We start from the raw sequence: 22,097 nt of genomic DNA on the forward strand, positions 1-22,097 counted from the left end.
CCAACATAAACATCAACATAAACATAAGGGTTAGACAATATAAGTCATAAGCATAATCAATGCACATAAATCATCATAACATATCAATATAGGACGAACACTTTTTGAAGTGACCTCAACTTATCCTTAGTCAAGACTTGGGTCATCCACCTCTAGTCATACATATCAAGGAAGGCAACTCTAGCAACAGTCCAAGCTAATCATTCATAATACAAGAAAATCTCATATTAAAACATAATAATGATACTTCCTTGAAGTAATCTCAAAGCATACTTAACCAAGATGGGTAATCCTCCACTAGTCTTACTCATCATAGTAGGCCACCTTAGGCCATAGTTCAAGCTCATCATTTATGATACTCATCATTAGATTATCTTTTATAGACATGAGGAAATCACCTCCTTGCCTTCTCATAAAGGCTTATGGGTAGTCGCCCCTTGCCTTACTTAAAGGCTAATGGGTAGTCACCTCTTGCCCTACTTAAATGCTACTGGGTAGTCACCTCTTGCATTGCTTATATGGTCACGGGTATTCGCCTCCATGTTCATCTTATGGGATCATAGGTATTCGCATCCATGCCCAATTATCATATGACACAAGTATTCGCCTCCACATCATTTCATTATAAGATGCGGGTATTCGCCTCCACATCTTTCAATAGAAAATATGGCTATTCGCCTCCACATCATTCAATAAGCGATCATGGGTATTATCCTCCATGTCCAACATTAGGGAATAAGGGTAGTCGCCTCTTACTCTCCTCTATAAAATATGAGGAATCGCCTCATATCCTTCTCAATTAAAGGTCATGGGTATTCACTTCTTACCTCATCTATTTCTTAGAATTTTAGTCTAGATTAATTTTAGGTGAGCAATCCTTTTAACCTAGAGTGGTTCAATGTGAGAAAGCCATTCACATTCATAACATAAGCAATTCATGTGGGAACTATCTCTTCCACAACAATTACATCAATATTCAACAATTCATAACATAAGCTTTACTCTAAAAGCACTATATATCTTAGTCATTCTATATGCTTCACTCTCAAAGAAATTCAACATCATAATCATCTAATAAGCTCCAATCTCAAAGCAATACTAATCATAAATCATCCTATAAGCTTTACTCTCAACAATCTATGTCTATATGATTCACTCTCAAGCAATTCTAATCATACTTCATCATATAGCTTCAATTTCAAGCACTACTAAACATGATTCATCATATAACCTTCAATTCGAATGTATCTCATCAATCCTAGATTGAATACATCTAAACCCACAAATTATCCTTTCATGGTAATTCACATCAATTTCATCTTTCTAGACATGGGTTAGGCATGGGTACTTGCAATTTCATCCTAAAAACATCTATTACAATCAATTCAATAATAAATAATCATAATCCACTCAATTGGATCAACATTCATCAATACCCAAAACATTGAAAGAAGCCTAACTCAAATTGGGGATTTCATCTTCTCAATTGGGGAAAACATAGGGACTCCATGGATGAAAAGTCATCATACCTTGATTACAAAGCCCAAAAATGCTTGAGGATTGGGGACTTGACCTTGATCCTAGTTTGAACTCTTTCTTCTTCTTCAAGTTCTAGAGAGAGAAATTTTTTAGAGAGGAACCTAATTCTTTATGTGAGTTTAAGATAATTATGTGAATGAGAGAATTTAGGGGTTAAAATAACTTATATAGGGTTCCTAGACTTAGGTAAAATGATCTCACTTTGATTTAATTAAAATCAGAAAAGTCCCTTGTGCCCATAAAACTAATTACCAATCATTAACCCACGAGACCCTACTAATGGACCGTGGTTACGACAATGGACCATCATGCACGTCCCTCGATGGTGGTCAGGAACTTGTTTGTTGGGCCATCGAACCACAGGCCCTAACCGCGAAACGTGGTCTGACAAACAGTCCGTTGGTCAGGCCGTGGTCGTGGCCTTCCAGGTCACTTTTGGGGAACCCATCCATGGACCACTCCTACGGTCCATGGTCCCATCCACGGGCTGTGGGTGGCCCTCGTGGGTTGGCACCTGCAGCTCACTAAGAGTGGTATTTAACCTTTTTCGAATATGGGGTATTACAATATCTGCCCCTTGGGATCATTCGTCCTCGAACGAGATTCAAACTGGTTATAAAATAGTAGTAGAGGAGCTAACAATTCAACCTAAAATGCAACTTCATCGAAATGCCTATAACTGGAACTATCGACTCCAAACTACAATGTTATCGAAACATCGTAAGAGGGGTGAAACTACTCTATCAGCCCATTATGCATGCAATGCACATAAATAAGGAGGAAACATCATCTCCAAGCTTAACATACTCAAATGCATCATAAGGAAGTAGGAACTACATCTAGCAACTCAATATGCATGCATTTCAACATAATTCATTTACAAGGAGGATTTACCTTCTCCAAGCTAAAAGCATGCTCAACACAATCTCATGGAGCTTATATGCAATTCAATCTCAAAAAGAATATTTTAAGCATGTTTATTAATTCATCTCATGGAGTCTATAGGCAATTCATACTCAATGCACTACAACATGAGGAAAATCAATCATATAAACTCATTATTTTTTCAAAACACAAGTTTTCATGAACATGCATAACATAAGGAAATCATGGGAAATCTCAACACACGTGAATTCAAAGAGGAGTAAACTATGAGGAACTCATTACCTCAAGCTACGGTAGAAGGAAAAAAATAGGGATATCGGGACATCAAATCGACCTCGTCCTCCCAAGTAGCACCCTCACCTAAAAGAATCATTTACCATACTTTCACGGAAGCAACTTCCTTGATTCTTAACTTCTTAACTTGTCGGTCTAACATCTCTATCAGAACTTCCTCATAAGAAGAACTTTCATCAACTCCCAAAATCACTAGCATTAGGAACTCAAAATGACCTCGCTATCTAAGCACACTATCTCCCCCTTAGGAGGAAGCCTCAACGAACTTTTGAAGCACCGTCTCTTTCAATTCTACTAAGGTCAGATGGTGACATTGTTTAACTTTCACAATTGTCATAAAGGATGATTTAAAACCATTTTACCACATAGCACCACTTTTGGTGGGGTCTACTAAGCGAACAACATTACCACAAACTCATAATGACCATATCGGGTTCTAAAAGCCGCCTTCGGAACATTATCTTCTTTCATCCTCATTTGGTGCTAACCTGACCTAAGGTCAATCTTAGAAAGATAACTAGCTCCGTGTAGTAGGTAAAAACTTAGAAATCTATTTCCTCTCTCTAACTAGGTGATGCATACAACCCTTTAAGTCATATTCTAAGCCTTAAGGCAAGAAATAACCCAAACTTTTGGCATAGACTTTTTCCCTTCCACTCTTGGACAGGCTCATTCAGGAACTAAAAATAATTTGACTACACGGGTTCTACAATCAATAGAAGCATGATAAGAGTGCAACCAATCCATCCTAATGATGACATCATAATCTAGCAAAGCATAAACATCTAATTAAAAAGACTTTCAACATGCAGGTAACCACATCGGGAGCACACACTTGTTCACCCCTAGTCTGAAGTGCATCGAATCGGTTTTGCTTAGGAGAATTGGAACACAAACCACTTGGACCAGATGAAGGATAAGGTTGAGACCTACAACGACTATCTTTCTCATTCTTAGCAATGGAAAGACATTGCCTTATGTTGTGATCCGTCTTACCACAACCAAAATAAACATTGGAACCCGCTAGACATTCGCTCGCATGCTTTATTCCACACTTGCCACAATCTAGCAAAGAAGCCTCATTACCACCACCTTGAAGCTTAGGGTTAGACACCCTCTCTTGGTTGAACCATAGAGTCGTAGAAGAACCTTGCTCGGAAAACATTTGTAGATTTCTAGAACGGCCATATGATGAGTCAACAAATTAGACTCATTTAGGGAATTATTTTAATAAAATTAGTGTCCTCAAATGCTTCTTTTATCCCAATATCTGATAAAAACTCTTAAATTTCAGGTATTTGAAGTTTGAGTGGAAGCATGGACACTAAGATGCAAAAAGGAACAAAAAGGCTGAAATAAATGAAGAAACTGAAGCATGAGCATCGCCAAGCACACTTGGCAAATCGCCGAAGGGACGTACTTTGCCCTTTGTTCCAGTACGCAGAGCCCTGAAGGAAGAGGATCAAATCGGCGGTAAAAAGAAGCAGTCGGCGCGTCGCCGAACAGTTCCGCAAAGCAGTACAATATCACCCAATGCTCCAGGACGCAGAGATGTTGTAGGCAAGCACAGAAGGCGATGAACGAGATGATGGGTGACTCACCGACTCGATTAACGATTCCCACTAACCTCGCCAAACGGTCTGCCGCAGCACTAAATCTGAAAACTATAAATACTAGCCTTAGTTATTATTTTTAGAGATCTGGACATTATTGTAATTTTTAATTTAGAATATTATCTTTCTTGTATTTTCTCTCAAGTAGGGAGTGGGTTTTGGAAGACTTGAAGAAAGAAGGAATTCATCTTCTCCAAGTTGGAAGTGGGTCCTCTCCATTCTTCTTCCTTTGTTTAAATCAAGGTTTAATTTCTTATACCCATTTGATTTCATTATCATTTTACGTGTAATTTTCTATTTCTTGATGTGTGGCAAAAAACCTCCATACTTGGGGTATGATTTAGCAAATATGTATTGATATTATTGTTGGGCCTTGCTTGCTGATAAGTTAGATGTATTTTAATGGTGATTTCACCTAGTGGTTGTGGTTTAATTTAATGGGTTTGTTAGTTGCAAATACAAAACCACCCATGTGTTTTCGGCTTGCGAGAGAGAGAGGTCGCGAAACCAAGACCACCAGATTGATGGCCTAAGGAGTGGGTCGACATGAGGTCCAGCCCGAGAGGGTGAGCCCTAGTCCTATATCCTAACACTCAGCTCGAGCGCGTGAGTGGGGTAAGGCGTAGGCTGGCCTTCATACGGCAAATGGGTGTCTGAGAGGAACCCATTTCAAACGGGGTAAGTTGCCCGAGAGGGAACTGATTTCCATCTAAAGCTTAGCCTAGTCACTATTATCTTGCAAATATCCTATCGAAAACATGTGCCCAACGATTTATATCAATATATATTGCAGTCACACCCCAGGAACTTCTCCCCATACTTGATTTTCTCTTTATTTTTGTTGTTTTAGCTATTTGCGACAGAAACCCCTTTGATATTTGACACTTTGGTGTCACCCACTTGAATTTACTTTGTTTTTATTCGATAATTTCTTAAACTACAGCTAACTAGAACAAAATTCTGGCCTAACTACTATTTTCACAACCACTCCCTTGGAACACAACCCCAACCCTCGGTTGGGTTACTATATTATCGACGATCGTAGACACTCGTACCGTAGGTTAGTGTCATTGGTCCCGATAAGCATCAAAATGGTGCCACTGCTGGGGAGTGGTGTTATGTGAAGATGTAGTTCTCCTAGAGCTTTTTGTTCTTTTTAGTGTAGTTTTTACTAATTTTAATTTTAGTTTTGTTTTTTTTTTGTTTATTGTTTGTGTATGCAGGTCCTCTACCTAGAGCCAAAAGAGAGGTGGCCTCATGAAAATGAGGCAAACCTCACTAATGGAACTTGAGTGAGGAGTTGCGTCGTGCCACGACGTTAAATAAGGCGCTTCTTGGGAGGCAACCCAAGGTCGTAAATTTAGGATTTTACTTTTATAAACAATGGTGTGTTGATGTTGCAAATAAACCGAGGAAAGTGTGGAAAATCTCAGGTTGGTGAGCAGAAAGTCCAATCCGCGAGTCACTAAACAGGTTGGCGAGCCCGACTGGATCCGTCGTTTGGCTCAATACAAGATTTGTACAGAGCCTCTAAAACTCGGTGAACTCGAAAAGCAGCTCGGCACATCGCCAACCTACTTGGAAATCTCGATCCAGACCGCCGATCTCACCCCATGAAATTGAAGATTTTGAAGAAAGGGCGAGATAAATGACCACTCGGCGGACCACTGAGTGGGTCGGTGAGTTGACTAACATCGCTGAATGGACAAGAACTGAACGGTTATAAAGTGCCAAAAATCTTAGAATTTTTAAATTTTCCCACTCTTTCTCTTTTTAAACTTCTCAACTTCACATCAAAGTAATATTTTCTAGATTATTGCTTGCCTTTAGTATTGTAGTCGATAATTAGTACTTGGAGTGGATTACATTGCCACCTATCATTTCAAAAGTATTTTAATCGGCATCTAAGGTTGGTTTTCCGAACCACAAATTTATTTTTAGCAATTTTATACTCATTTGCAATGATTTTTTTTGTTATTTGCATTTGAGGACAAATGTTTTTATTTGTGGTGGGGTGAGGCCCACCTTATTTTGCTTGTTTTGGATACTAGTGTTTTGGTGTACATTTGGGTTGTCTTTTTTTAATTTTATTTTTTAAAAACTGCTTTGCGATTGTTTGAGCTTATGGCTTCTTTTGGGTTTAATAGAAAAATAATTTTGACCATTCCGAAAAAAATTTCATTTTTTGAAAATTTTCGCCACCTCTTGTGTTGAAAGTGGTTGTTCTCGTACAAATTTAAGTCTCGGTTTCGATCAATACCGATGACTTAAATAGTGCTCTCAATCAAACAAACATGAATGTGCGGCTACAGTGAGACCAAATGAAGTTACGTAGGTAATATGTGAACTCTTTGCATCTCGTTGTGATTAGTCATGTATCAAATTGAGATCTCTTGTGATGATCGTTGCACACTAGAGAAAGTGTGTAGTCTTGTTTGGCTTTAGTATCGATGCCTTGTGTGATGACCTTACTTTGAACCATGCATGAATAAACCTAGAATTTGCCCTGTTAGTCTGATTGATTTACTAAGGTGTGCTCTCGAAATGATCTTAGGCAACTTTAAAGAGTGTGAGCCAATCTGACATATACCTCTTTTGTGACCCACCCATAACCGTGTGAAACTCTTTTGAACACCCCTTGAGCCTTACCCTTCTTTGAAAGAAAACCTGATAAAACCTAGACCTTTATTCAACCACCACCTGTAATCCTCATGACTTGTGATGTAGTGAATAGCCAACTTAAGTCAAAAGCTTAAGTTGGGGGTGTGGTGAAAAGGAAAAGGAGAAGTCAAGAAGTGCAAGAAAAGTCTCTTCTAACTCATGGTGTTGCGAAAAAATGGAAGCCCTACATATATATATATAAAAAAAAGAATAAGAGAAAAAGAAAAAGAAAAAGAATGAAAAAGAAGACTGTGGAATAAAAGTCCAAAATAAATGGAGTTTCCAAGCAATCCATGGAGTGAATAATAGGATGACTTAGAAGCACGAGAAGAAAAATTGATAGAAGAAGGTGAAGAAAAGGAAGTGTTGAAAGCTCCACAATTCACGAGGATATTTAGTCACTAAGCCTAAAATGACCATACATTTGCACTTATCCCCATTACAAGCCTTGAAAAGACCTTTTTGATCTGGAGTGAGCCGAACCGAACGTTGATTGGAAAATAAGGGCAAACCCATGGGTGAAAGCATGCATTGCGTTCCTCTTCTTGAGTGTGAGTGTTGCATCTGATTCCTGAGCTTTAAATGATTAAACATTTGTGTGTGAATATGGAATCATTCTTTGTGTGAGGGCATTTAGATACTATTGTTGAGATTGAACTTGCATTTGAAGCAAGTATTGTGAGCATGAGAATCTTTGGTAATGGTGTGTTACAACTTGAATCTTTGAGTACACAATTGATCTTTGCATGAGTAGTTTGAGCCTTGTTATGTATGTTCATGATTGAGTCTTGTGTAGCACTATTTGAGACATCCTATTTGAACAACTGAACTTGAGTTTTACTTGAGGACAAGCAAAAGTTTAAGTTGGGGGTGTTGATGAGTCCACAAATTGGACTCATTTAGGGCCATATTTTAATAGAATTATTGTCCTTAAATACTTCTTTTATCCCAATATCTGATAAAAACTCTTAAGTTTCAGGTATTTGAAGTTTGAGTGGAAGCATGGACACTTAGGTGCAAAAAGGAACAAAAAGGCTGAAAAGAACAAAGAAACTGAAGCCTGAGCATCGCCAAGCACACTTGGCAAATTGACGAAGGGACGTACTTCACCCTTTGTTCCAGTACGTGGAGCCCTGAAGGAAGAGGATCAAATCGGCGGTAAAAAGAAGCAGTCAGCGCGTCGCTGAACAGTTCCGCAAAGCAGTACAATATCACCCAATGGTCCAGGACGCAGAGATGTTGTAAGCAAGCTTACAAGGCGATGAACTAGAGGATGGGTGAATCGCCGAGTCGATCGACGATTCCCACTAACCTCGCCGAATGGTCCACCGCAGAACTAAATCTGAAAACTATAAATACTAGCCTTAGTTATTATTTTTAGAGATCTAGACATTATTGTAAGTTTTACTTTAGAATATTATCTTTCTTGTATTTTCTCTCAAGTTGGGAAAGGTTTTGGAAGACTTGAAGAAAGAAGTTGATCTTCCCTAAGTTGGCAGTGGGTCTTCTCCATTCTTCTTCCTTTGCTTAAATCAAGGTTTAATTTCTTATACCCATTTGATTTCATTATCATTTTAGGTGTAATTTGTTATTTCTTGATGTGTGGCTAAAAACCTCCATTATTGGTATGTGATTTAGCAAATACGTGTAGATATTATTGTTGGGTCTTTCTTGATGATAGGTTAGATGTATTTTAATGGTGATTTCACCTAGTGGTTGTGGTTTAATTTAATGGGTTTGTAGTTGCAAATACAAAACTACCCATGTGTTTTCAACTTGCTCGAGAGAGAGAGGTCGTGAAACCAAGACCGCTAGACTAATGGCCTAAGGAGTGGGTCGACATGAGGTTCAGCCCGAGAGGGTGAGCCCTAGTCCCATATCCTAACACTTAGCTCGAGAGAGTGAGTGGGGTAAGGCGTAGGCTGGCCTTCATGCGGCAAATGGGTGTCTGAGAGGAACCCATTTCAAACGGGGTAAGTTGCCCGAGAGGGAACTTATTTCCATCTAAAGCTTAGCCTAGTCACTATTATCTTGCAAATTTCCTATCGAAAGCATGTACCCAACGATTTATATCAATAAATATTGCAGTCACACCGCAGGAACTTCTCCCCATACTTGATTTTCTCTTTATATTTGTTGTTTTAGCTATTTGTGACAAAAACCCCTTTGATATTTGACACTTTGGTGTCACCCACTTGAATTTACTTTGTTTTTATTCGATAATTTCTCAAACTACAGCTAACTAGAACAAAATTCTAGCCTAACTACTATTTTCGCTACCACTCCCTTGGGACACGATCGCAACCCTCGATTGGGTTACTATATTATCGACAATCATAGACACTCGTACCGTAGGTTGGTGTCATTGGTCACGATAAGCATCACCATATCCATTAGAGCTAGCATAAGAGAAATTACCATCATCAGTTCTAGACCTCTTGTTCTCCCTAGATCTTTCATTAAGTTTCTCCTCTTCAATTTGTTGGGCATGGACCATAAAACGAGAAATACCCATGTCATGGACAAGCATAGCCGTACGACATTCTTTCACCACTAAATCGGACATTCCCAGAACGAACTTACTTATTCTTGACCTGGGGTCGGCCACTATAGAAGGAGCATACTTAGACAATTGAGTAAACTTCAAAGCATATTCCTTAATACTCATACTACCTTGCCGAAGTTTAATTACCTCAAGCACCTTAGCCTCTCTCATCTCTAGAGGGAAGAACCTATCAATAAATGTATTTTTTAACCTTTCCCACTCTATGGGACCCGCCTCTACCGGTCTTGCATCTTTTCATTGGTTGAACCAAATCTGAGCAACCCCTTTAAGTTGATAAGCAGCTAAATCCGTCTTTTCTACCGAAGTCACTCCCATAATGTCCAACATGTTAGAGACCTCATTATGAACTCTTGAAAATCTTTCTCAACCTTTGACACATAGAATTTCGGAGGATTCATCCTAGTGAAGTCCCTCACTCTAAATGTCGTTGTACCCACATATGAGTTCACGGGGACTACAACCTCTCTATTGGCTTGGGCCGTCACGGCTGGAGCCAACACTTAAAAAGCCATCCTAAACTCCGGATTAGTCACGTTCTCGGTCAAAGGGCCGACCGGAGCTTAAGGAACTTGAGGAGGAGCTTCTCTATCCACATTATCTTCCTCATTCCTTCTAACATTTTCCCTTGAATTAGTCATATCTTGAAGGACATCGGGTAAGGATTAGGAGAAAAAACTTATAGAGTTAAACTCTACTGCATGACTTAGAGAAATGAAAAAGTGAAGTTTCCTAAGAATCTAATAGCCTCTCATCCATAAATATGGTGCGCTTCACACTTACGAACAAGAATATACTAGACGTGGTTTTGAGACATCCTAGAACCATTCTAAACCTTGTGCTCTGATACCAAGTTTGTCACGACCTAGGGGTATCCCCTAGATGTAACAAGGCATACAAGACCCCGAAAGGCCTCATATAATCCACTTAGCTTTCATAACATAAGATAATAGAAATGAGCAGAAATTTAAAATATTTTCAACATAATCAAAGTCTTTATAAAACGAAGCAGAAGTCTAACACACTTTGTCTCAAACCATCTAAAACATGAATATCCTTGGGACACTTCCCATACAATAGTTTAAAAAATAAAATGAAAAAACATAAAAGAAATGGTGGCTATATCCTCGAATGCTATGAGGACTCACCAATCTTCAATCCACACTTCTACTATGATCCTAGCCATGAAGATGGGAGTCGATATCGCCTGACCCTATATTTGGATAAGAAATTTAGGCAAGAGTGTGTGTTAGTACAAACATGTACTAAATATGATAGCCAACATAAACATAAGGGTTAGACAATATAAGTCATAAGAATAATTAATGCACATAAATCATCATAACATATCAATATAGGAGGAAAACTTCTTGAAGTGACCTCAACTAATCCTTAGTCAAGACTTGGGTCATCCACCTCTAGTTATACATATCAAGGAAAGCAACTCTACCAACAATCCAAGCTAATCATTCATCATACAAGAAAATCTCATATTAAAACATACTTACGATACTTCCTTGAAGTAATCTCAAAGCATACTGAACCAAGACATGTGTAATCCTCCACTAGTCTTACTCATCATAGTAGGCCACCTTAGGCCATCCTTCAAGCTCATCATTTAAGATTCTCATCTTCAGCTTATCTTTTATAGACATGAGGAAATCACCTCCTTGCCTTCTCATAAAGGCTCATGGGTAGTCACATCTTGCCTTACATAAAGGCTAATGGGTAGTCGCCTCTTCCTTTGCTTATATGGTGACGAGTATTCGCCTCTATCTCTAACTTATGGGATCATAGGTATTCACCTCCATTCCCAATTATCATATGACACGGGTATTCGCCTCCACATCATTTCATTATAAGATACAGGTATTCGCCTACATATCTTTCAATATAACATACAGGTATTCGCCTCCACATCTTTCAATAAGGGATCATGGGTATTCGTCTCCATGTCCAACATTAGGGAATAAGGGTAGTCGCCTCTTACTCTCCTCTATAGAATATGGGGAATCACCTCATATCCTTCTCAATTAGAGGTCATGGGTATTCGCCTCTTGCCACATCTATTTCTTAGCATTTTAGTCTAGATTCATTTTAGGTGAGCAATCCTTTTAACCTAGAGTGGTTCAATGTGAGAAAGTCATTCACATTCATAACATAAGCAATTCATGTGGGAACTATCTCTTCCACAACAATTACATCAATATTCAACAATTCATAACATAAGCTGTACTCTAAAAGCACTATATATCTTAGTCATTATATATGATTCACTCTGAAAGAAATTCAACATCATAATCATCTAATAAGCTCCAATCTCAAAGCAATACTAATCATAAATCATCCTATAAGCTTTACTCTCAACAATCTATGTCTATATGATTCACTCTCAAGAAATTCTAATCATACTTCATCATATAGCTTCAATTTCAAGCACTACTAAACATGATTCATCATATAAGCTTCAATTCAAATGTATCTCATCAATCCTAGATTGAATACATCTAAACCCACAAATTATCCTTTCATGGCTAAAACTAATTCACATCAATTTCATCTTTCTAGACATGGGTTAGGCATGGGTACTTGCAATTTCATCCTAAAAATATCTATTACAATCAATTCAATCATAAATAATCATAATCCACTCAATTGGATCAACATTCATCAATACCCAAAACATTGAAAGAAACCTAACTCAAATTGGGGATTTCATCTTCTCAATTGGGGAAAACATAGGGACTCCATGGATGGAAGAAATTCATGGATGGAAGGAATCCATGGATGAAAAGCCATCAAACCTTGATTGCAAAGCCCACAAATGCTTGAGTATTGGAGACTTGACCTTGATCCTAACTTGAACTCTTTCTTCTTCTTCAAGTTCTAGAGAGAAATATTTTGCAGAGGAACCCAATTCTTTTGGTGAGTTTGAGAGAATGATATGGGGTGTTACAATAGCTCCCCAAGAGTGTTATTTACCCTTTTCCGAATACGGGGTGTTACAATAGCTCCCCCTTGGGATCATTCATCCTCGAATGAGATTCAAACTGGTTCAGAAAGAGTAGGAGAGGAGCTAACAACCCAACCTAAAATTCAACTTCATTTAAATGCGTATAACCAAGGAGGAACTATCGACTCCAAACTAGAACGTTATCGAAACATCGTAAGAGGGGTGAAACTACTCTATCAGCCCATTATGCATGCAATGCACATATATAAGGAGGAAACATCAACTCCAAGTTCAACATACTCAAATGCATCATAAGGAAGTAGGAACTACATCTAGCAACCCAATATGCATGAATTTTCTGCATTACTCATTCACAAGGAGGAACTACCTTCTCCAAGCTAAAAGCATGCTCAACACAATCTCATAGAGCTCATATGCAATTAAATCTCAAAAAGGATATCTAAAGCATGTTTATCAATTCATCTCATGGAGTCTATAGGCAACTCATACTCAATGCACTACAACATGAGGAAAATCAATCATATAAACTCTTTTTTTTTTCAAAACACAAATTTTCATGAACATGCATAACATAAGGAAATCATGGGAACATCTAAACACACATGACTTCAAACAAGGAGTAAACTATGAGGAACTCATTAGCTCGAGCTAGGTGATGCTTATCGTGACCAACAACACTAACCTACGGTATGAGTGTCTACGATCGTCGATAGTATAGTAACCCAACTAAAGGTTGGGATCGTGTCCCAAGGTAGTGGTTTTGAGAATTGATAGAAAAATAAAATTTAGCTCTAACTAGTCGTAGCTAAAGACGTTAACGAACAAAAATATAGTAAATAACGGGGGTGACACGAAAGTGTCAAATATCAATTTTGGGGTTTTGTTACAAGTAGTAAAAGCAGCAAAAATTAATAAGAAAATCAAGTATGGGGAAATATTCTTTGGGTGTGACCGCAATACAAGTTGAGATAAATAGTTGGGTACATGCTTTTGACAAGAAATTTGTAAGATAATAGTGACTAGGCTAAGCTTTAAATAGAAATAAGTTCCCTCTCGAGCAACTTACCCCGTTTCAAATGTGTTCCTCTCGGACACTCATTTGCCGCATGAAGACCATCCTAAGCCTTACCCCACTCACTCTCTCGAGCTAAGTGTTAGGATATGGGACTAGGGCTCACCCTCTCGGGCTGAACCTCATGTCGACCCACTCCTTAGGCCATCAGTCTAGTGGTCTTGATTTCGCGACCTCCCTCTCGGGCAAGCCGAAAACACATGAGTGGCTTTGTATTTGCAACTACAAACCCTTTAGATTAAACCACAACCACTAGGTGAAATCACCATTAAACTACATTTAACCTATCAACAAGCAAGACCCAACAATAATATCAACACATATTTGCTAAATCGCACCCCCAAGAATGAGGGTTTTTAGCCACACATCAAGAAATAACAAAACACAACTAAAATGATAGTAAAATCAAATGGGTATAAGAAATTAAACCTTAATTTAAGCAAAGAAAGAAGAATAGAGAAAACCCACTTCCAACTTGGGGAAGATGAACTCCTTTATTCAAGTTCCCAAAGACCCTCTCCAAACTTGAGAGAAAAATATCTAAAAAATACTATTTTATTCTGGAAATTAAAAATAAAAGTTCCACTCTCTAAAAATTAATAACAAGTTCAGTATTTATAGACTTCAGAAAATAGCGTTGGCGGATCTTTCAGCGAAGTTAGTCGACTCGTCTGTCTCATCGCCGTTTTGTGCTTGCCTTCAGCATCTTCACATTCTGTACCATTGGGCGGTACAGTACTTCTTCGTGGAACTATTCGGTGAAGCATCGACTGCTCATTTCATCGCCTTTTTGACCCTTCTCCTTCAAGGCTTCGCGTACTGGAACAAATGGAGGAGTAAATCCCTTTGGCGAATCGCCAAATGTGTTTGACAAATCGCCAAATGTGTTTGGCGATGCTCGGGTTTCAGCTTCTTCGTTTTTTTCAGCCTTTTCATTCCTTTTTGCACCTAAGTGTCCATGCTTTCACTAAAACTTCAAATACCTTAAACTTAAGAGTTTTCATCAGATATTGAGACAAAATAAGCATTCGAGGACACTATTCTTATCAAAATAAAGCCCTAAATGAGTCCAATTTGTGGACTCCTCACTAGGGTAGAAGGAAATAGATAGGGATATCAGGACATTATATCGGCCTCAGCCTCCCAAGTAGCACCCTGAACTAAAAGATTCCTTTACTATACTCTCATGGAAGAAACTTCCTTGACTCTAAACTTCTTAACTCGCCGATTTAACATGTCTACCAAAACTTTCTCGTAAGAAGAACTTACATTAACTCCCAAAATCATTAACATTAGGAACTCACAACGACCTTTATATCTAAGCACACCATCTCCCTCGAGAGGAAGCCTCAATGGACTTTCTAAGCACCGTCTCTTTCAATTCTACTAAGGTCAGATTAAGACATTGCTTAAATTTCAGAGTTGTCATAAAGGATGATTCGGAACCATTTTACCTCATAGCACCACCTTTGGTGGGGTCTACTAACCAAACGACATTACCACAAACTCATAATGACCATATCGAGTTCTAAAACACGGCTTCGGAACATCATCTTCTTTCATCCTCATTTGGTGCTAACCTGACTTAAGGTCAATTTTAGAATGATAACTAGCTCTTTGTAGTAGGTCAACACTTAGAAATCTATATTCCTCTCTCTAACTTGGTGATACATCTAACCCTTAAAAGACATCTTCTTAACCTTAAGGCAATAAATAACCCAAACTTTTAGCATAGACTTTTCCCCTTCCACTGTCGGATAGGATCATTCGTGAACTAAAAATAATTTGACTACACGGGTTCTACAATCAATAGAAGCATGATAAGAGTGCAACCAATCCATCCCAAGGATGACATCATAATCTAGCAAAGCATAAACATCTAATTGAAAAGGCTTTTAACATACCGGTAACCACATCGGGAGCAAACCCTTGTTCACCCCTAGTCTGAAGTGCATAGAATCGGTTTTGCTTAGGAGAATTGGAAGTCGAACCACTTTGACCAGATGAAGGATAAGGTTGAGGCCTACGACTATCTCCCTCATTCTTAGCAACTAAAGTACAATGTATTATCCTGTAATCCATCTTACCACAACCAAAACAAATATTAGAACCTGCTAGACATTCGTCCGCATGCTTTCTTCCACACTTACCACAATCTGGAAACGAATGCCCATTACTACCTCCTTGAGGCTTAGGGTTAGACACCCTCTCTTGGTTGAACCTTGGAGCCTTAGAAGAACCTTTCTTGGAAAACATTTGTCGATTCTAGAACGACCATGTCCATCGGACCTAGCATAAGGGAAATTGCCATCATCTGTTCTAGACCTCTTGTTCTCCCTAGATCTTTCCTTAAGTTTTTCCTCTTTAATTTGTTGGGCATAGACCATAAAATGAGAAATATCCATGTCATGGACAAGCAAAGTCATACGACATTCTTTCACCTCTAAATCGGACACTCCCAAAATGAACTTACTCATTCTTAATCTAGGGTCGGCCATTATAGAAGGATCATACTTACACAATTGAGTAAACCTCAAAGCATATTCCTTAACACTCATACTACCTTGCCGAAGGTTAATGAACTCAAGCACCTTAGCCTCTCTCATCTCTAGAGGGAAAAACCTATCAAGAAAAGCATTTTTGAACCTTTCCCACTCTATGGGACCCGCCTTTACCGGTCTTCTTTCTTTCCATTGGTTGAAACAAATCTTAGCAACCCCCTTAAGTTGATAAGCGGCCAACTCCGCCTTTTCTACCGAAGTCACTCCCATAATGTTCAACACTTTATAGACCTCATTATGAAATCTTGAGGATCTTCCTCAACCTTTGACCCATAGAATTTTGGTGGATTCAACCTAGTGAAGTCCCTCACTCTAGATGTCGTACCCACATTTGAGTTCACGGGGTCTACAATCTCTCTATTGGCTTGGGCCGTCACGGCTTGAGGCAACATTTTAAAGCTCATCCTAAACTCCGCATTAGTCACATTCTCAGCCAAAGGGTCGACCAGAGCTTGAGGAGCTTGAGGAGGAGCTTCTTGAACCACATTATCTTCCTCATTCCTTCTAGAATTTGCCATTGTAGTGGTCTTATCCTGAAGACCATCGGATAAGGATTAGGAGAAAGACCTTATAGAGTTAAACTCTATCGCACGACTTGGAGAAATAAAGAAGTGAAGTTTCCTTAGTATCTAATAGCCTCTCATTCATAAATGTGGCACGTTTCTGACTTATGAACAAGACTCTACTAGATTGGTTTTGAGATATCCTAGAACCATTCTAAACATTGTGCTCTGATACAAAGTTTGTCACGACCCAGGGGTACCCCCTAAATGTAGCATGGCATACAAGACCCCGAAAGGCCTTATATTAGCCACTTAGCTTTCATAGAATAAGATAATAGAAATAAGCAGAAATTTAAAACATTTTCAACATAATCAAAGTCTTTATAAAATGAAGCAGAAATCTAATACACTTTGTCTCAAACCATCTAAAACATGAATATCCTTGGGACACAACCCATACAATAGTTCAAAACATAAAATGAAAGAACATAAAAGAAATGGTGGCTATATCCTCGAATGTTATGAGGACTCACCAATCTTTAATCCACGCTTCTACTATGATCCTAGCCACAAGGATGAGAGTCGATATCGTCGGACCCTACATTTGGATATGAAATGGAGGCAAGAGTATGTGTTAGTACAAACATGTACTAAATATGATAGCCAACATAAACATAAGTGTTAGACAATATAATTCATAAGCATAATTAATGCACATAAATCATCAAAACATATCAATATAGGAGGAACACTTCTTGAACTGACCTCATCTTATCCTTAGTCAAGACTTGGGTCATCCACCTCTAGTCATACATATCAAGGAAGTAAACTCAAGAAACAATCCAAACTAATTATTCATCATACAAGAAAATCTCATATTAAAACATATTTACGATTTTTCTCAATTAGAGGTCATGGGTATTCGCCTCTTGCCTCATCTATTTCTTAGCATTTTAGTCTAGATTTATTTGAGGTGAGCAGTCCTTTCAACCTAGAATCATTTAATGTGAGAAATCCTTTCACATTCATAACATAATTAATTCTTGTGGGAACTATCTCTTCCACAACAATTACATCAATAATCAACAATGCATAACATAATCTTTACTCTCAAAGCACTATGTCTCTTAGTCATTCTATATGCTTCACTCTCAAAGATATTCAACATCATAATCATCTCATAAGCTCCAATCTCAAAGCAATCCTAATCATAAATCATCCTATAAGCTTTACTCTCAACAATATATATATGTATATATATATATATATGCTTCACTCTCAAGCAATTCTAAGCATACTTCATCATATAGTCTCAATCTCAAGCACTACTAATCATGATTCATCATATAAGCCTCAATTCTAATGTATCTCATAAATCCTAGATTGAAAACATCTAAACCCACAAATTATCCTTTCATGGCATAAAACCCATTTACATCAATTTCATCTTTCTAGACATGGGTTAGGCATGGGTACATGCAATTTCATTCTTAAAACATGTATCACTATTAATTCAATCATAAACAATCACAATTCACTCAATTGGATCAACATTCATCAATACCCACAACATTGAAAGAAACCCTAACTCAAATTAGGGATTTCATCTTCTTAATCGATGAAAACATAGGGACTCCATGGATGGAAGGGATCCATGGATTAAAAGTCATCATACCTTGATTAAAAATCCCACAAATGCTTGAGGATTTGAGAGTTTACCTTGATCCTAGCTTGAACTCTTTCTTCTTCTTCAAGTTCTAGAGAGAGAAATATTTTGGAGAGGAACCCAATTCTTTTGGTGAGTTTGAGAGAATGATGTCAATGAGTGAATTTAGGGGTTAAAATAATTTATATAGGGGTCTTAAAATTGGGGGAAATGACCTCACTTTTATTTAATTAAAACCAATAAAGACCCTTGTGCCCCTAAAAATAATAGTCAATCAGTGACCCACGAGACCCCACAACGGACTGTGGTCAGGACGACAAACCGTCGATGGTGGTCAGAACCAGTCTGCTAGGCCAGCGAACCACGGGCCCTAACCACGGACCATGGTCTGACCAATGGTCCATTGGTCAGGCCGTGGTTCTGGCCTTCCTGGTCACTTTGGGGGAGCCCATCCACTGACCACTCCTACAGTCTGTGGTCCCATCAACGAGCCATGGGTGGCCCTCATGGGTTGGCACCTAGAGCTCACCAAGTGTGGCATTTATCTTTTTCGGATACGGGGTGTTACAAAAACATACTAAGAGAAGAGGTCGAAGAGAAAAATATGACACAATTGATGACACACATGGAGATATCAACCAAGCATTTTTTGGGTTCCCTAACGCACAAGGTAAACAATATGGCTTCTAATGATCAAGGGGTACAGAAATGAGAAATATTTCAAGATTTATGAAGAGGAGGTTCATTATGTAAATAATCATTCTAAGGATTCTCGTCTAAACAACCATGATTCCAAACAGAGACCTTAGCGTCAAGGTCAAGGGAATCAAAGTTGAAATAGAAAGTAACATGTAGATTGGAGAGATAGGAACCAAGGGATTCGGGATCAAGGTTTCAACCACAGAAGCACAAATCCATATGTCCCACCCCGAGGTGGTCACTAGAACATAGAGCAATCATCCATAAGTGACCCCATGACCAAACTACAAGAGATGCTAACTCGTACGCTCAAGAAAGTTGAATCTGCAAAGAGTGGCATGCAACAACTACACAGTGACATTGCTACCATAGGACAAGTAGTGCACTCCCACTTCACCTCAATTAACATATTGAATCTCGCCTAAGACAGATGTCTACCTCAATGAACCAAATGGAAATGGGCACTCTTTCGAGTGATATTATGGCAAATTTGAAGGCTAAAAGAGGTGATGTTAGCCATTGCATGACTAATGTAATTCGAAGTGGCTGAGTATTTGATGATTAGGTGATGATAGATCATATACCACAAAAAGTGATACATATGCATGGGGCAATATGTCCTCCCCCATTTCCACAAAGGTTGATGAAGAAAGTTTAAGCATAAGAATGAGAAGTTGATCTTAGAAAATAAAAAACAATGAGAAAGAAACTCTAGTGTTACCTATGTCTAGGCCAAAGTGTTCCCCTCCCCTTTCACAAATACTTCTGAAGAAAGTTGAGGATGACAAATTTGAAAAGACTGGTGAAAATAAAAGAGTTGAAACTCTTGAAGTAAAAGAGGAGTTGATTCTAAAAGAAAAGAGTAAGGAGGAACACACTTTAATCAAACCAATACCAGTTAATAAGTGTCCTCTTCCTTCCCACAAGAATTAAAAAAAGAAAAAAAAAGGCCAGTTTTAAAAAGTTCATCGATATCTTTAAGAAACTGCATATAAACATACCGTTGATTGATGTCCTAAGAGACATGATGAAATATGCAAAATATCTATGAGAAATGGAGGCATGCAAAAGGTGTCTTGGGAGATTGTGAGATGGTTACACTTATAGAGGGGTGAGTTTCGAGAGTATTGAACAAGCTTCCTAAAAAGAATGAGGATCAATGAAGTTTCATTCTCCCTATACAAAATGGTGAAAGTGGTGTTTCACCTGCACTAAGTAGTTTGTGGGCAACTATCAATTTAATGCCCCTATAGGTGTTCAAGACACTTGGTTTAGAAGGGCGACGTCTGGTCAACATCTCATTATTACTAGCAGATAAGTCTCATGTTGCTCCGGATGAGATAGTTGAGGATGTGCTCATCAGACTAGGTAAGTTTGTGATTCTTGCTGATTTTATAATTCTTGATTTTTATGTTGATGCTAGGATGCCTATAATTTTAGGGCATCCATTATTAGACACATGAGGAGCACTGATTGATGTGAGGGCCGACAAGAAAAAAATGTGAGCCAATAATGTATTTACTTGTTAAACTTTATAGAAGTTTAAGTGTCTACATATGCACACCTACAGTTTAAGTACATAAATGCTAATTGAAGTCAAGTTCAAGGTCATTTCTATGTATTATGTATATCTTTTATGCTTAATTATCTATGTAGATAAATGAATTTTTATTTTCATTAATGAAATATTTGTTGAAATTATAATTTAAATTTCATTTACATTATGAATAGATAATCTTTTAAGAAATTGTTATGAAATATATCTTTATTTTTATTAATTAATTTTGTATTACTTGCATCGGAATGTGTTTATAAGGTTATCACATTATAAATTTCGTTAAAATTCACAAAAAAAAATTATTTAGTTCATCTATTTTATTATAGAACGACATAAAATTATATACTCGATCAATATTTCTCATTTTTTAGGGATGAAAATACACTTTTTATAGGATATTTTTTATATAAATTAAATAACAAAAATACTATGATATTAAAGAAGTTTTTTTTAAAAAAAACGAAGAAGATGATAAAGGTTGATAATATAATGATAAGATAGACACTTAAAGTGTCAGTTCGGCAAAAGAGGGAGAGAATGATTATTTCTCAAAGTTGAGGAGGAAGTTAAATTTTAAAAGTAAAGTTGGATATAACTGATTTTCACCCTGAAAAAATGAGATAAAGATGAATAGAGGAGAAAAGTGTAAATAATAATGACTATTCTTCATCTATGAACTTAATCTTTTATCTTCCCTTTGGTTTTGCGGTGATCATTTTAGCTCTCATTCACATTGGTAATGTTGTCATCAATTAACATTAGTAAGTAAAGTTTCGTTAATGGAGTAGTGCATTCATTCATCAAACAAAGCTGCCAACACACGTCTGCCAATGCACGTTAAAAGGAATGTTGTTGAAGTTCATACGTTGCTTATTAGAGCTGGTTGGTAAAATCAAATCCAACCCATTCAATTTAAATTTTGTGGATTATTGATTCCCACATTTATTAGCACAATTCATTTCAAATCAATCCATTAAAAATAGAGTTGATGTGTAACTGAAATTGGCTCATGAAACATCTTAGGGAAAATTAGCAAACTAGTCACAATTCTTAAAATAATTATTAAAAACATCTATACTTTAAAATAATTATTAAAAATTTCAATATGTCAATATTTTAGTAAATAAATTGTATTCTAATATAATTAATTTTATTTCCTTTTATTTGTCAAATCAGGCCCACATTGGACCCTTTTTTTTACTCCATTGTACGATAAAAAATAAAAATAAAATACCCCCATTACCCACTTACCCCTCTTTCTAGGTTTTATCCCAAATCACTTCTTTCTCTCTCTTCCCTTTTTCACCATTGTTATCTCATTTTCTTGTTCAAGAAAATCAACTTTTCTAATTTCCTACACTTTGTTCAAGAAATCTCACAATTAATTCAAAAGATTTTTCACTCATTGAAAAATGTAAATTCGAAGTCAACAAGTATTTTGTGAGATTCCTTGTGATTTTGTTTTCATATTCACCAAATATTTTGTATTTCGAATTTTTCGTCTTTTAA

Source organism: Solanum stenotomum, chromosome 9, assembly GCF_019186545.1.
Source record: "Solanum stenotomum isolate F172 chromosome 9, ASM1918654v1, whole genome shotgun sequence".
NCBI lineage: Eukaryota > Viridiplantae > Streptophyta > Magnoliopsida > Solanales > Solanaceae > Solanum > Solanum stenotomum.